Source organism: Crocuta crocuta, unplaced genomic scaffold (genome assembly GCF_008692635.1).
Source record: "Crocuta crocuta isolate KB4526 unplaced genomic scaffold, BGI_CrCroc_1.0 scaffold145, whole genome shotgun sequence".
NCBI classification, from domain to species: domain Eukaryota; kingdom Metazoa; phylum Chordata; class Mammalia; order Carnivora; family Hyaenidae; genus Crocuta; species Crocuta crocuta.
Genome location: NW_027530857.1, coordinates 494,423 through 503,482, shown reverse-complemented (window position 1 = coordinate 503,482; position 9,060 = coordinate 494,423). Strand labels below are relative to the sequence as shown.

General features: G+C 46.3%; 1 pseudogene; it reads right to left on the bottom strand.

The window, feature by feature from the left end:
• Positions 1–692: 692 nt before the first annotated feature.
• LOC144235967 (small ribosomal subunit protein uS15 pseudogene) lies at positions 693–1,132 on the bottom strand (annotated as a pseudogene).
• Between the last annotated feature and the right edge of the window lie 7,928 nt (positions 1,133–9,060).

The following is a 9,060-nucleotide window of genomic DNA, read 5'->3' as shown; positions in this document are numbered from 1 at the left end:
TGTAAGTGTTCTGAAAATTTTATGAAGTCCTGAAGTCTGATGTATCTTTTTCTGTTGTTTTAGAGAAAGAGAGAGTGAGTAGGATACAGGGGCAGAGGGAGAGAAAGAGAATCGTAAGCAGGCTCCACGCTTAGGTGCATTGTGCAACTTGGGGCTCGGTCCCACAACCCTGGGATCAAGAATCAGATGCTCATCCAACTGAGCCACCCAGGCACCCCAAGTCTGATGTATCTTAGTATAATGTTATCAGTCATAAATTAGTTATTATCTTAAAATGTTGTACGTCACAGAAGAAAACAAATTTCCTTGTCAATTCCATTATAAGGAAATCAATCATATCTCTTAACAACTTTTTTAAAAAGTCTTTTGTAATTTATTTATGACATTATTATTCTATTCTGATACTTTTTTTTTTAATGTTTTATTTATTTCTAGGAGAGAGAGAGAGAGAGAGACAGCATGAGCAGGGGAGGGTCAGAGAGAGAGGGAGTCACAGACTGAGACAGGTTCCAGGCTGTAAGCTGGCAATCAGCACAGAGCCCGACGCGGGGCACGAACCCACGAACCGCGAGATCATGACCTAAGCGAAAGTCGGATGCTTATCCGACTAAGCCACCCGGGCGCCCCTATTCTGATACTTTTTTATTTCTAGTTAGACAATGATTTTTTATTGCTTGAGCACATAAACACATTTATGCAACCAGGGCAGAGGCTGAGGATGACTCATATTTCTAACTAGGGCAGAGGACTCATTTGGTCTGACAATACCGAGCCAACCTGTGACCACGGCTCTGGATCAGAATCAGTTGTAATTTAGCATCCTTATCCCTTCTGTTCCTCTCAAGATGCTTTCCAACAGCAACAGCTTTCTTAATCAAATGGTGGAGATCCTCAGGAAGATGAGGAGCGAGTCCTTTGGACATAAGAATTCTCAAGATTTTATGGTCACAAAAGGTCCTTGAGTCTCTCCGGATCACACGGATTTGTGAGGGAGTCGGGCCCTTGGCCAGTTTGTAGGGGCTGCTCCTTCAGGTAGTCAGACGTCAGCTGCAGCCGGGCAGGGACACCACAGTGGTAAGTAAGGCAGCAGGGACTGGGAAACGCCCTTCCCAGGAGTGAGCACGCGACCCATGATGGTGGCGGTCGGTCAGGCAGTGAAAAAGTACTCTGATCTTTCGCGAAGGTGTTCCTGCCAGAGTATTTCACCTTGAAGGACATTCAAGGAAAGGGCTTTGGACAAGCAGAGGTTTCCAACAACCAAACTTAAAAATATCTTAAAGCAGAATTGGATAAAAATTTCCAGAACTGATGGGAAAAAAAGAGATTCAAGCAGAACAAGAATTAATTACACGGGACTGAATGAGTTGAGGAGGATGATTAGGATTTTAGGACTTCTTGTTTGAAACAGTGCTGTCTTTCCAGAATCAAAGAAACCTTTTCTCTGAAGCTACCTACATGTCTCTTCACCTGTAGAACGCATGTAATTGGTACATTCCACTTGACTGATGAAAGACCCCACTGAAAGTGTCACCTTTTTAAGCCAAGGGGCTTGCTCAGAGATCTTATGTGACTTTCAGCACAGACCTCTCCTTGTTCGGCTCAAAGATAACCAGGGCTCTCCTATTATCAAGCATGACTCTGGCCAGAAAGCCGAAGGGTTTTTGCTGGGCAGGCATTTTCAGCAGCAGATGCTGCAGCATGTTCAAACATTAAGGTGATGTTCCGGCTCACAGCTCCATCTGCACTTCTTCCTGGCCAAGGAAACAGTGATCTACCGATGGAAGCAAATTCTGAATTATGAATGCCTCACGGTCAACCTTTTTATGTCAATGATATAAACTCAGGGATGTTAACCCGTGACGTGTCTCAGTCTGTGTGTGAACAGTCACGGGCAACGTTAGATCACCCAACGGGTGTTGCCAACCACCCAGGCATTCATGGGCCCAGGGAGAGTGGTAACAGCTCCAGACAACGATGAGGGCCCGACCACTCCTGCTGAGGTGCTTCAGGGAACAGACTCCTTCATGGGGATTGTTACATTTGCCCGTTCAAGCCAGTGGTCAGTTTGGGTTTCGGTGCATCCAGCCTGAAAAAAAAATGTTGTTCTAAGGCTGAGGTTACCCACATTCGCAGTGGCCTGGGAGGTACGCATGGCGGCGTTATCCTTCTGAATCAGTGTCGGAGCACAGAAAAGAAAGCGAGGAAGAGAGGGTTTTCGCTTCAGTGAAAGTGTGAAGTATAGATGTGGCCTGTTGGGAGGAGGCAGCCTATCTCCGTATCCGCTGCTTCCCTTCCTCAGCAAGCCGACTTGGAAGTCTCTGGGGCGTGTAGAGGACCACATGTCAGGCACAGCTGTGCCATATGCATCCAAAGTGCAAGTCCCTGAGCTTCAGTGAGGACGACTTGGTCTAGGACCTTTACAGGAGATTCAAGACTGATCTTTGTTCTCAGTGGTTTCAAATCAAGGCAGGAGAAAATTGGAAATGGTAGTTTGGTGAATCCTAGCCAGATATTTGAGGAAACTAGAAGAATTCAGGATCAAATCCAATTTACAGGTACATAACAAAACTTCAGAGACAATGAACAGGACTAGAGTCTAATGCCTACACAAGTCAAACAGAATTTTTCTCTCTATAATCGCACCTATTTCTTTTTTCTTTTTCCAGGATTATAAAACTATTTATTTTGTTGACAAGTATCGGATGGTAAGATAGTCCCTAAGCATGACTTGAATATTNCTGAGCATCGTTTCATGTGTCTGTTGGCCATCTGGATGTCCTCTTTGGAGAAGAATCGCACCTATTTCTTTACCAAAGGTAATCATAGAAAAACTAATTTGTTTGCATTAAACTTGGCTGAATTATTTAACTAAGTGTAGCAAGAACAGTGATCGAACATAAAAGTTCTTTTTAAATTGTTTTGTTGGGTGCCTGGGTGGCTCAGTCAGTTAAGCGTCTGACTTTGACTCAGGTCATGATCTCACGGTTCCTGGGTTCGAGCCCTGCGTTGAGCTCTGTGCTGACAGCTCAGAGCCTGGAGCCTGCTTCGAATTATGTGTCTCCCTCTCTCTCTGCCCCTTCCCCACTCATGCTCTGTCTCTCTCTAAAGTAAATAAACCTTTTTAAAAAAATTTTAAATAATTTTAAAAAATTGTTTTGTTGATACCTTTTAACTTTAAAACAAGGTACCAGATGGATGTTCTTTTCACCAAAGGGCTTTATTGGCTCTATAAGGTCAATGCCAGTTCTCTAAGACTATCTGGTCCTATCTGAGTCTACACACATCTCTTTCAAATATGATAATCCTGTCAAAGCCTGGGTAACATAACCAGTGCTGTCACCTGTGTCTTATTACAAGAACAGACCTCATGCAAACTTTGTCCTTGTAACAGAGAGAAAACCAAATTCTAATCCTGTACCAGGTTAGTTTTGATATTAAAGTTTATTTAACTTGTTTAAATGTATTCTAATCTTAACCATCCCTGTCCACGCATAAAATCCCTTTCAGAGATTCCTTTTCCACAAACCTTTGACAACTTTTTTTCCTCAACAAAAATGCATCTCCATTTCTCATACTGTATTTTACTGGAAAGATACATCCTAGTCTCTTCGTACAGAGATGTTTCCCTTATTATTTCTAGTAGCTTTAAAAATATAGTAGTGTGTTTAGCCATTAACACCTTGGTTTTTAGTGAAAATAAAGAAGTAAACAACTATCAAATGCGTATATTAACATCCTGTGGCATGGCAAAAATTTTTAAATACTTTTTATTATTTCTAGAAATATATGCTTTCTCATAGTGAAGTTTTCAGTGAAAGGATGTTTACTAAGGGACCCATTTATCCTCGGCTCCTCTGCAGAAGGAAGCCTGTGTTTAGTAAATAACGTGTTAGTATTTTACCTTATTTGGAAATTATCTAGATAATTAATGACTATCCTTTATATAATTTTTTATTTTTTAATGCTTTACNGCCAAAGTCGGGCACTTAACTGACTGAGTCACCCAGGAACCCTATTTGCTCTTAATTATGTTTAGATCGCCAGCAGAAACTTCATGAGACATCAGACAAAGTCCAGCATCATCCCAAGCTAGGTTTTTCTCTTTTCTTGAGAGAGAGAAAAAGCATGCAAGTGGCGGAGAGGGGCAGAGGAAGGTTGGGGTGGGGGAGGGAAAGAGAGAGAGAGGGAGGGAGGGGGAGAGGGAGGGAGAGAGAGAGGGAGAGAGGGAGAGGCTCCGATGAGAAGTTTGATTGCAGGCCCTGAGATCATGACCTCAGCAGAAATCAAGAGTTGGATGCTTAACCACCCAAGCTACCCAGTTGCCGTTCCCACCTACGTTTCTTGATGACAAATTCTGTAAGTGATAACAAGGACTTATTTGATTAAGAAAACCAAGTAGGATGGAAGTTGTATGTCTGTATTATATTCAGTGCTGTTGGTAACTCCAAAGACATGACCATTTTAATTAAACCAACAAACCTAAAATGGCTTTCATAGTGAATATTAAATTTATACGAGCACTTACTTGTTTAAGTCAGTTAAATAGAGTCCTTTTACAAGTTAGTTTTGAAAATCCCATCGGGAGATAGAAAAATACCACACATTTGTAACACACATGTATGGACACATACAAGCATACAGACAGGCTGGCCGGCCTAGCAGGTGAGCGTACGGCTCTTGATTTCAGCTCAGGCCATGATCTTACAGTTTGTGGGATTGGGTCCCACATCGGGCTCTGCGATGAGCCTGCTTGGGATTCGTTCTCTCTCTCTCTCTCTCAATAAATATTTTAAAAAACACACAAAAGGCAACAAACAAAAAGCTATACAGACAGAAATAGAGAGAGACCTTAGAGCTTCCTTTTGAAGTTACTTCCACGAATCAAGTACAATAATACAAAGCTCACCAGTTACGGAAGAACAGTTGGGATAAATCATGGTTACCCGGCTCTGATGGTTAAACCTTTCTCTACTGACATCTGTGAAGACAATTAAGATCTGAATTTTTCCTTGACAAATAACCTATGGAAGCTGTGGAGTTTTTTTTTTTTTTTTTTTTTTTTTAAGTCTCTCCCTCCCTCTTTTGCTTCCTTCAGGTAAGAATTACCTCCCTGAAGTGTGATTTCATGATCCCAGGGTCGTGGGATTGAACTGAGTCAGGCTCCACGTGGACACTGTGGAGCCTGCTTGAGATTCTCTCACTCTCTCTCTCTCTAATAAAATAAAAAAAGAGAGAGAGATGGTCGAGATAAGAGTTCACCTTTATATCTCTCTTTTTTTTTAATATTTTTATTTCTAGGAGAGAGAGAGAGAGACAGCGTGAGCAGGGGAGGGTCAGAGAGAGAGGAAGATACAGACTCAGAAACAGGCTCCAGGCTCCGAGCCGGCAGTCAGCCCAGAGCCCGACGCGGGGCTCGAACCCACGCACCGCGAGGTCATGACCTAAGTCGACCTAAAGTCGGACGCTTAACCGACTAAGCCACCCAGGCGCCCCATCACCTTTATATCTCACGGGCACAGGGAAAGAATCTAAGTTCCCCCAAGAAGAACCTGGATTTCTAAGGACAATACTTACAAGCCTTTTGAGGTCAATAAGGGGAGAATTGGGATTGGTAAAAAGGACAGGCTGCCCTGTGTCTGGGCTGTACGTCTAGGTCTGCACAGATCTGTGAGATGCGGCCAATGGCTCGCTCTTCCTCCAAGCCTTCGGTCCGGCCGCAGCCTAAACGGGCAGCGTCATAGGCGGAACCACCCATCCAACCATGGTGTCCTTAGTTTGCTTCTGTATATCAGAGAGTTCCAGCTAAGATGGGGATCCAAAGATTTCTATGCTCTAGATCTTTTTTTAACATTTACTTTTGAGAGACAGTGGGAGACGGAGTGAGATCAGGGGAGGGGTGGAGAGAGGGAGGGAGACACAGAATGAAGCAGGCCCCGGGCTCTAAGCTGTCAGCACAGAGCCCAGTGTCGGGCTTGAACACACAATCCGTGAAATCATGATCTGACCCAAAGTCAGATACTTAACCGACTGAGCCACCGAGGCGACCCTATGTTCTAGATTTAAGACCTGTCCGCCTTTGGAATGTTTCTAGTCAATTTTGCACAAAGGCTTCAGAACATTTTCTTTCCCTCTGTCTACATTTAGCTTAAGGAGAAGACCCAAACAAATGTCTATCAGCCTCTAAATATCAACTTCCAATTCGGCCACCTTTTTTTAATGTTTATTTATCTTGAGAAAGAGCTCATGCTCTCAAATAAGTGGGGAAGGGATAGAGAGAGAGAGGGAGAGAATCCCAGGGAGGCTCCAAGCTCAGCATGGAGCCCAACAGAGGGCTTGATCCTAGGACCTCAAGATCACGACCTGAGCGGAAATTAAGGGTTGGACACTTAACCAACTGAGCCATCCAGACGCCCCTCCAATCTGGCCAATTTCTAATCCTAGAGTCGTTAAAGTCTTTCAAATATCTTGTCGGGTTTCAGTTAGGATGAATGGTAAGTATTTCTGGCGATACTAAACAACCCCATGGACCTCAGAGGGTGTAAAAAGTACTATCTTCAAAAAGTAGAGTCACTCCCAAAGATCAAAGACCAATGGCCTTAGAAAGAAAGGGACACTGTGAAATTTATTCTCTTTCTCTACCAGGCACCACACTCACAGGTCCAGGAGAGCTGAATCAGGGAAGAGCCGTCACCCGTCGCCGGCTTGTCCAGTTTTTCCCGAATCCCATCTGTAGCTGTGGTACTTAACCACAGCTCAGCAAGATTTGTCACTAATTTTTAATTTCCGTTGGCTGTTTAAAGGAATAAAGTAGCACTTTACCAGAAATTCTCTCAAGAGTTTTGTCAGCTCTGGGAGGGTGCCCCATGGGGCCCTCCTTTAAGAGTAGATACTGGGGTGTCTGTAAGATCATTAACCTGGCTGACTTCTGCTTACAATCCTATAAGGCAATGCAGACAGAAAACTACAGAAAGAGGGTTTCAAGGAGGGTGGAGGGAAGCAGTAAGAATCACTTCATTAGTGCATTCACCTTTCGCAGTGAATCTTTGAAGCTGTTGGGGAATTTTGAAGCTTTGTGGCGGCTTCTGCCCGACAACTGAAATACACATCCCAGCCTGCTTGCTTCCTTCAGGAACCCTCGCTGCCGCGCGCACGCCTTAAGCGATCGTCTCTCACTGGAACAGTCCTCATAGCGGCCACTGTGATTCTAGGTGGTTTTAGTAAGATCTGGCCGTTTGTAGAGACGCTTTAGCCCCTGGGACTGCAGTCCTTTGACGCGAGAGGGGCAGGTGTGCCGCGGGTCCTGTGCCGGAGTCGTTAGGGCCGGGAGAGCCCTTCTCTTCCCGCCAGCCTTCCTCTGCGAGGACACCCGGCCCGTGCGCCCTAAGGGCTGCGGTCGCCGAGGGACCTGCTGCGTCCCGGCCAAGGGAAGCCCCGTGCGCCTGCGACCCTTCCCAGCGGGGCGCGCGGGCCGCGGAAGGGGTGGGACCGGGGGGCCCAGCTGGACTCGGGGGCCAGAACCGGGGAGCGGGCTTTCCAGGCACGGGGGGGACTGCGGTCCCCACTGCCGGCGGTCCCCCGTGTGGAACTGGTCATCTCAGACAAATGGGGAACGCGGGAAGGCAAGTGAGCTCGGGAGCTCGGGGCAAGGAGGGCAGAGCCCAGGACTGGAGGCGCCTCCCCACGGCCCCGGGGAGGCGGGAAGCACAAGGCCGAAGGGGGCTCCCGGCGCCGCGCCTGTTTCTCGGCCCGGATGCCTGCGGACGCGCAGTTCACACCCCAGCGCTCCTGTGCCAGATCTGCTCAATTACAGTTCAACTGGGGAAGCTTCTGAGACCCGATGGGCCTTACTGAACGATTCATGAGACCGGCAGCACCTCCTCCAGCAAGAGAAAGGAGCTCCAAAGGGCTGCAGAAAGGATTAAGTGTTAAATGCAGGACAAAGACATTATAAAAAGCAAAAACAGGACTGTTTCAGGCAAGATCGCCTCCTGATGGGGAATAAAGAGGCCTCATTAAAGGATGACCTCCCCGGTGCAGACGAGGAAATTCCAAAATGACCCTGAAGATCAGTCCTGGGGAAGACCAAACTGCACATGGGTTAGTTACTAGGTCCCGGTTTGGTGAAGTGACCCCATCAGTGGTGACCATGTGCTGGGCATGCGTGCTCCAGGGACGTCATTCCCCTGAGATACTGGCAGAGGCATCCCGAGCAAGCAGCACGAAGCCATCATTAGCACGTGCGGGCACAAACATTATTTACTCTTTTCCAGGCCTGGCCCTGACGGAACAGCAGAGGAGGCGGAAGTTTTGTTAACCAGGAAGGCTCTGGGAGACAGCTGCCTCTCTGGCCCTGGAGGCAGGTACCCTTATTAGGAGGCACCTTTGTTTTTTTCTTTGTTTTTAGTGTTGGTTTATTTTTTGAGAGCGAGACATGGTGTGTGTGTTGCGGTGTAAGGCCACAAGTCTAAACGTCTAAACCAAACCGACTCCATGACAGGCTTTAAGTTTCCCCTCTAAACTAGAAGGCCTGAGTTTCGGCTTCCCAGAAACTATCAGGCAGTTACACATTGCCCAAGGCAGGAGAAACCACCCTTGCAGCACCCAATGCAGAAAGGCCAGCGACCACCCTCCACATTGTTAAGGGAGAGGCCTGGAGATAGAAACTATCCATAGGACCCTGTTAACTAATGTTAAAGTTAACCCGTTAGTCACCGAGTAAGACTCTAGGCTCGCTCTGTGATTGGTTGAATTTAAAGGTACTCTAAACGTTGTAATTGGATCCCGCCAAAAGTAACGAATACTCTAGACAATGTGTATGGTCAAACCCGCTGTCAATGATGTTGAATAATTATGATTGGATCACTGTTCCCATGTCACAACTTCTGTAACTCCCCCGTCACAAACCCCATAAAAACCCTACTCTGCCCTTGTTCGGGGCTCTCAGCACGGATCCATGCGCTGGTGAGGTCTGGAAGCCCGAGCTTAAGCCCGTAATAAAGCCCTTTGCTTTTGCAAACGTGACTCGGACTCTTTGGTGGTCTTGGGATTTTGGGGAGATCA